The sequence below is a fragment of the Pecten maximus genome, chromosome 13 (genome assembly GCF_902652985.1).
Source record: "Pecten maximus chromosome 13, xPecMax1.1, whole genome shotgun sequence".
Taxonomy (NCBI): domain Eukaryota; kingdom Metazoa; phylum Mollusca; class Bivalvia; order Pectinida; family Pectinidae; genus Pecten; species Pecten maximus.
Window position 1 is genome coordinate 11466033 of NC_047027.1, and position 7413 is coordinate 11473445.

A 7413-nucleotide genomic window follows, 5' to 3' on the forward strand; every position below is an offset into this window, starting at 1 on the left:
CAGACGGACAGACAGACGGACGGACAGACGGAAAGACAGACGGACAGACAGACGCAGGGTCGGAGAGGAAACCTATAGTCGCCTTCGTTTTACAGGTAGAGACTTATATCTCCATCTAAAGCAATCGTCATGCAGGTGGAAAACGAACGGATCGATGTGACTTGTTAGTCTAATTACGTCTCTAACACAGCTGATAGAGTGTGCCAATTTATTACAATTCTATTTGTATAGAATCAGGACGTATCAGGCAGGATATTGCGAGTCAATTGATAACAAAATAGATGTAACAAATTGACACGCTACACAGTTCATTTGGCCCAGGAGGTAGAGCCGGGGATTATCACGCCGAAGACCCGAGTTCGATTCCAGTTCTTTCTCGCAGTATATTATCGCCCATAGTTAATAAACCAAGGACAAACAAAGGATTATATTACAAATTGTCAGGCTATCAGAGGGATAAGGCAGATAACGCTAAAACGATACAATAACGTCTTTTGTCAAGCAACTTTAGGCTCGCTGTAAATAAAACTGTACCCTGATACAACCAGACTGAACTTCTCCAGTCCCGCGAGGAAACATGTGTCGTTTGTACAGTTATATCATAATTAGTGTTTTAATTGACCTTTACGACACGATATCAGCTACATGCCAAATTAATTACTTTATCGACCAAATCCTTCAATCAATATGATCTGAATTTATTAGTCCCTCAGATATGTATCTGGTGTTATGAACGCCATCTGGTGAAAACTATGATTTAGAATACTTGCACGTGCTGACATACTCGTACACTTGTACATGTATTGACCACGTCTCCATGACACCGACGTGTCCCGGGATGTATTGCAATGTAACTATCCATGCCTTAAACGTCCTAGGTCTACCTCGATAGTCCGATACTAGAAACAATTTATGCGCTGCTTGGCTAGAGGTTGTTTGACGGATTGGTTAATATGCTAATGCTATGACGGATGAATTTAGTAAACCTGCAGAACATCCTGTTGTCTTTAAGGTATGATAGTGAACCAGGAAGTTCATAAGATCCCGATCTGTCCTATACGTATATAGTGGTAACACAATCCAAAACTACTTTCACGCGGCGGGAAGTCGTTGTACTTTAGAATAGATATATACTAGTAGATATACAGGGTGAGAGAGGATTGACGTACACATACAGTATCCGTATAACTCGTAAAGACTTCCGGTCGCTAAGACTACAGTATGTTTCACTCTCACTCATTTCACTGCTTCGTCATTCCAAATAACGTCAGTATCAACGTAACGTTACGCTCTGATGAACATAGCGGGTGTTGGTGAAGGAACGTTTACTCTTCCGAAACACCTGGTCGTATTGTCATAGTGCCACGTAAACTCGGTTTTCTTTAAAAGTGGTTTTCCCTTCTTTTGTTGTTTCTTGACGGGTTAATCTAAATAGAAGCCGTAATGACTTCCATACTATCCGACATTATAATTTGACACAAATGGTATTTTAATGACAACACGTCTCGAGTTTCCATGGTAATGATCACACGTCAAACCTCGACATGGTCAGTCTGTCGCGGAAGGTCAGTTACGTGGTGTAAAGTATGTTCTCGAGGACCCAAAAATTAGATTTTTTATTTTTCTAAGTAACCTTGAAAGCCGGTATTAACACTCCATCAAAATCCTATAATGTCAAATGTTACATTCAATAGTAATTGAAGTGACAGTATCGAGAGTAAAATGATATCCAGTGCTGTGGAAAATGATTGCAGACTTATAACCATCATATTGGATATATAATTGATTATGAGCCATTCAATATGTCCCCAGACTGAAGGCCCACCAGTCGTTGTATCGCGACTAACCATGCCAAGGTATCCCGGAGTTTGGTAATATTGAGAGGTATCTCGTTTTCAATTTAGTCAGACTTAATGTAAAACCCTTAAGGAAAAGGATAACATTTCTTATTTTTGAAAGAATTGAGTGGGCGGTATTTGGTGTAAAGATATTTTGATCAGGCTGTCACGTAACCTTGACTTCAATCAGTGCATCAATTATCACAAATCTAATCCTCCCCTACCCTCACTCAATACACCAATTATCACAAATCTAATCCTCCCCCTACCCTCACTCAATACACCAATTATCACAAATCTAATCCTCCCCTACCCTCACTCAATACACCAATTATCACAAATCTAATCCTCCCCCTACCCTCACTCAATACACAAATTAACACAAATCTAATCCTCCCTACCCTCACTCAATACACCAATTATCACAAATCTAATCCTCCCCTACCCTCACTCAATACACCAATTATCACAAATCTAATCCTCCCCTACCCTCACTCAATACACCAATTAACACAAATCTAATCCTCCCCTACCCTCACTCAATACACCAATTATTATAAATATAAGCCTTCCCTACCCTCACTCAATACACCAATTATCACCAATCTAAACCCCCCTACCCCACGCAAGACACCAAGGTAGCACAAACCTAACCGTTCCCCACCCACCAAACAGCAATGGAGCACAAACAAGCCCCCCGACCCCACGCAAACACCAAGTGAACACAAACGAAACCCCCCGACCCCAACGCAAACACCAATTAGGTAGAAACGAGGCGTCCCCCAACCCCACACAAGTACACCAATTAGCACAAAGCTAAGCCGCCCCATACCCTCACTCAATACAACCAATGAGGAGAAAGTAAAGCCTGCCCGACCCGCACCAAACACCAAGGAGCAAAAGCAAACCCCCCCGACCCGCACACAAGACACCAAGGAACAAAGAGAAGCCGCCCGCGACCCGCACGCAAGAGACCAAGGAGCAAAAGCGAAGCCGGCCCCGACCAGCACGCAAGAGACCAAGGAGCACCAAAGCGAACCGGCCACGACCCGCACGCAAGACACCAAGGAGCAGAAAGCGAAGCCGCCCCGACCCGCACGCAAGACAGGAACGAACAAAAGCGAAGCCGCCCCGACCAGCACGCAAGGACACCAAGGAGCACAAAGCGAAGCCGCCCCCGACCCGCACGCAAGACACCAAGGAGGAGAAAGCGAAACCCCCCGACCCGCACGCAAGACACCAAGGAGGAGAAAGCGAAACCCCCCGACCCGCACGCCAAGACACCAAGGAACACAAAGCGAAACCCCCCGACCCGCACGCAAGACACCAAGGAGCACAAATAGAAGCCGCCCGCGACCGGCACGCAAGAGACCAAGGAGCACAAAGCGAAGCCGCCCCCGACCCGCACGCAAGACACCAAGGAACACAAAGCGAAGCCGCCCCGACCCTCACTCAATACACCAATTAACATAAATCTAATCCTCCCCTACCCTCACTCAATACACCAATTAACACAAATCTAATCCTCCCCTACCCTCACTCAATACACCAATTAACACAAATCTAATCCTCCCCCTACCCTCACTCAATACACCAATTAACACAAATCTAATCCTCCCCTACCCTCACTCAATACACCAATTAACACAAATCTAATCCTCCCCTTCCCTCACTCAATATACCAATTATTATAAATCTAAACCCCCCTACCCTCACTCAATACACCAATTATCATAAATCCAAACCCCCCTACCCTCACTCAATACACCAATTAACACAAATCTAATCCTCCCCCTACCCTCACTCAATACACCAATTATCACAAATCTAATCCTCCCCTTCCCTCACTCAATACACCAATTATCATAAATCCAAACCCCCCTACCCTCACTCAATATACCAATTAACACAAATCTAATCCTCCCCCCTACCCTCACTCAATACACCAATTATCACAAATCTAAACCCCCCTACCCTCACTCAATACACCAATTATTATAAATCTAATCCTCCCCCTACCAACACTCAATACACCAATTATCATAAATCTAGACCCCCCTACCATCACTCAATACACCAATTATCATAAATCTAATCCTCCCCCTACCATCACTCAATACACCAATTTTTATAAATCTAATCCTCCCCCTACCCTCACTCAATACACCAATTATCATAAATCTAAACCCCCCTACCCTCACTCAATACACCAATTATTATAAATCTAATCCTTCCCCTACCATCACTCAATACACAGGGACTTGAGAATTTGTGATAGTCTACATGTATTTGGACCTCCCCTAGTGTGGCCACATATACATGATTGTACTATACACACTAGGGGAGGTCAAAATACATGTAAACTGTAACAAATTCTGTAAGTCCATGTGACAATACACCAACTCATCATAAAAGCTAAGCCTTCCTCTGCCCTCACACAATAAAATCTAATCTAGATTGACGACGCGTATCTGTTATCTCTGGTCAGATCCTCACCTCCTCATCCCTACTCTACCCTCACCATTTCTCACCTCCATCAACTCCGCCAACGTAATTTTCCCGATCATATCGAATTCTGCTCAACAACTGCAGAACACAAACTGTCGCCGGCACGAAGAGCAAAGGCGTTAATTTGAAATGACAGCCCTCTCTCACCTGCCGCGCGCGCCTGTCTGCAGACAGCACACACACACATATATATACACATGTGTAGTGAATTTACAATCAGAGAAAGTCTACTATAGTGTAGTATTACACACAACCTTCGGTTTTGTTTCAATTATGTAAATGTCGTCGTATCTTATTCGTGAATTCGCCCCAAGGAAATGTATACTGCCTTTGATGCTGATCTGTAGAACTGTGTCACGTGCTTATGTTCTCGTTTGACACAGACGAATGGCATACTTCATCTTCACCCTTGTAAAAACGTAGTCGCTTTTAAACTGATAATGTAGTTTGATCGTCGCTTTATAAAGGTTTCTGTACAATGAATTGGTCTTTTCAAACTGTCATTTTGCACAGGTGTTCACTGAATCACTATACATGTGAACGCTGTTCGCTAAAATTTTCGTAATGGTCAAGACGTTCCTATACACGTGAACCGTATTCTATATAATCATAATGAACATGTGGTCATTATACACGTGAACCGTGTTATCCAGGAGGTCGTTATACACGTGAACCGTGTTCTATATAATCATAATGAACTGGAGATCGTTATACACGTGAACCGTGTTATACAGGAGGTCGTTATACACGTGAACCGTGTTCTACAGGAGGTCGTTATACACGTGAACCGTGTTCTACAGGAGGTCGTTATACACGTGAACCGTGTTCTACAGGTGGTCGTTATACACGTGAACCGTGTTATACAGGAGGTCGTTATACACGTGAACCGTGATCTACAGGTGGTCGTTATACACGTGAACCGTGTTCTACAGGTGGTCGTTATACACGTGAACCGTGTTCTACAGGTGGTCGTTATACACGTGAACCGTGTTCTACAGGAGGTCGTTATACACGTGAACCGTGTTCTACAGGAGGTCGTTATACACGTGAACCGTGTTCTACAGGTGGTCGTTATACACGTGAACCGTGTTATACAGGTGGTCGTTATACACGTGAACCGTGTTCTACAGGTGGTCGTTATACACGTGAACCGTGATCTACAGGTGGTCGTTATACACGTGAACCGTGTTATACAGGTGGTCGTTATACACGTGAACCGTGTTCTACAGGTGGTCGTTATACACGTGAACCGTGATCTACAGGTGGTCGTTATACACGTGAACCGTGATCTACAGGTGGTCGTTATACACGTGAACCGTGATCTACAGGTGGTCGTTATACACGTGAACCGTGTTATACAGGTGGTCGTTATACACGTGAACCGTGTTCTACAGGTGGTCGTTATACACGTGAACCGTGTTCTACAGGTGGTCGTTATACACGTGAACCGTGTTATACAGGTGGTCGTTATACACGTGAACCGTGTTCTACAGGTGGTCGTTATACACGTGAACCGTGATCTACAGGTGGTCGTTATACACGTGAACCGTGATCTACAGGTGGTCGTTATACACGTGAACCGTGTTATACAGGTGGTCGTTATACACGTGAACCGTGTTCTACAGGTGGTCGTTATACACGTGAACCGTGTTATACAGGAGGTCGTTATACACGTGAACCGAGTTCTACAGGAGGTCGTTATACACGTGAACCGAGTTCTACAGGTGGTCGTTATACACGTGAACCGTGTTCTACAGATGGTCGTTATACACGTGAACCGTGATCTACAGGTGTTCGTTATACACGTGAACCGTGTTATACAGGTGGTCGTTATACACGTGAACTGTGTGTTCTATAATTACAATGAACAGGTTGTCTGTGTATATATAGTATCATGTGTTTTACAGGTAGAAAGTTGTCTATATTTATAGTATAATGTGTGTATAGTATGTGTGTATAGTATAATGTGTGTATAGTATGTGTGTATAGTATGTGTGTATAGTATAATGTGTGTATAGTATAATGTTTGTATAGTATAATGTGTGTATAGTATAATGTGTGTATAGTATAATGTGTGTATAGTATAATGTTCTCTTAAATAAATCAAGAACATAATTTACCAAATAGACAATGACTAATAATTCGCCTCAAACAATTCTCCATTTAAAGCGACAGGTGTATGCACGAGCGCGCGCGACTCTCAACACGAGATTTCAATTACATCCAATATTAATGAGATCTTACCAGAGATTAAACCTGTAAGATAAAACACAACATAGAACATGGTCGGTGAAAACGTTACTATGACATTTTTACGCCACGTTACGTCATAGCCGCTGTCATGTGACTTTCGCTGATCTTAGGTGATGGACGAAGGTTACACTATGTTTAGGATTGTCAGGGCCTGACTGTGTTTTAAAATACTGTGTGTAATCACCTAGGAATGTTATAGAAAAGCATATACATCTGTTGTCACAGACAACAGATGTTTGTAGGGATGGAGAGATGAAGAAAAATTATACAGTGGTACATTGTATAGAGTAAAAGTTGACAATAATTCACTTACCTCCGAGATGGTAGTATACAGCCAATGGAACAATTCACACAGAATGTAGAACAAATCCGTCATAGGAAATCCAGAAAAAACACGGTAACACGCCGTGAGAATTACGTATTTTAGAGGCGGTACAAATCCATTACTTACACACACATGTATACGGCCACGGTCGCTTCACCGCAAGCCGCTCGGCGCATGCGTGACTCGGATGGGTCTGTCAGCGTATCACGGGGAGTAAACTGAACGCCTATAATCAGTTATCATTTAGACGTGAGACGGCCGCTTTGCTATCGCAGACACAAGTACAGTATAGCTAAACACCGGGCGTAATGTGAGAGACTAAAAACACACAACACTTAAACCATAGATAGCTTGTGTCTAAAACACGACAAAACAGAATAAACGGCAACACCAAGATAAAACTGTTACGGTCCAAAGCACATGTGCCATGTTTTATATAACAGGTATCTCACAACCGGAAGTTAATGTGTTCAAGAATTCTGGGATATT

At 43.1% G+C, this 7413-nt stretch overlaps 1 protein-coding gene across 2 annotated transcripts in view; it reads right to left on the bottom strand.

Annotated features, from left to right (window-relative positions):
- Positions 1-7070, bottom strand: part of LOC117340335 — an 87467-nt gene extending 80397 nt beyond the window's left edge. For both annotated transcript variants that reach the window (XM_033902098.1, XM_033902099.1), the window contains exon 1: positions 6913-7070. The gene's annotated coding sequence lies outside the window, so the exon portion shown is untranslated. The remainder of the gene's footprint in view (positions 1-6912) is intronic.
- Between the last annotated feature and the right edge of the window lie 343 nt (positions 7071-7413).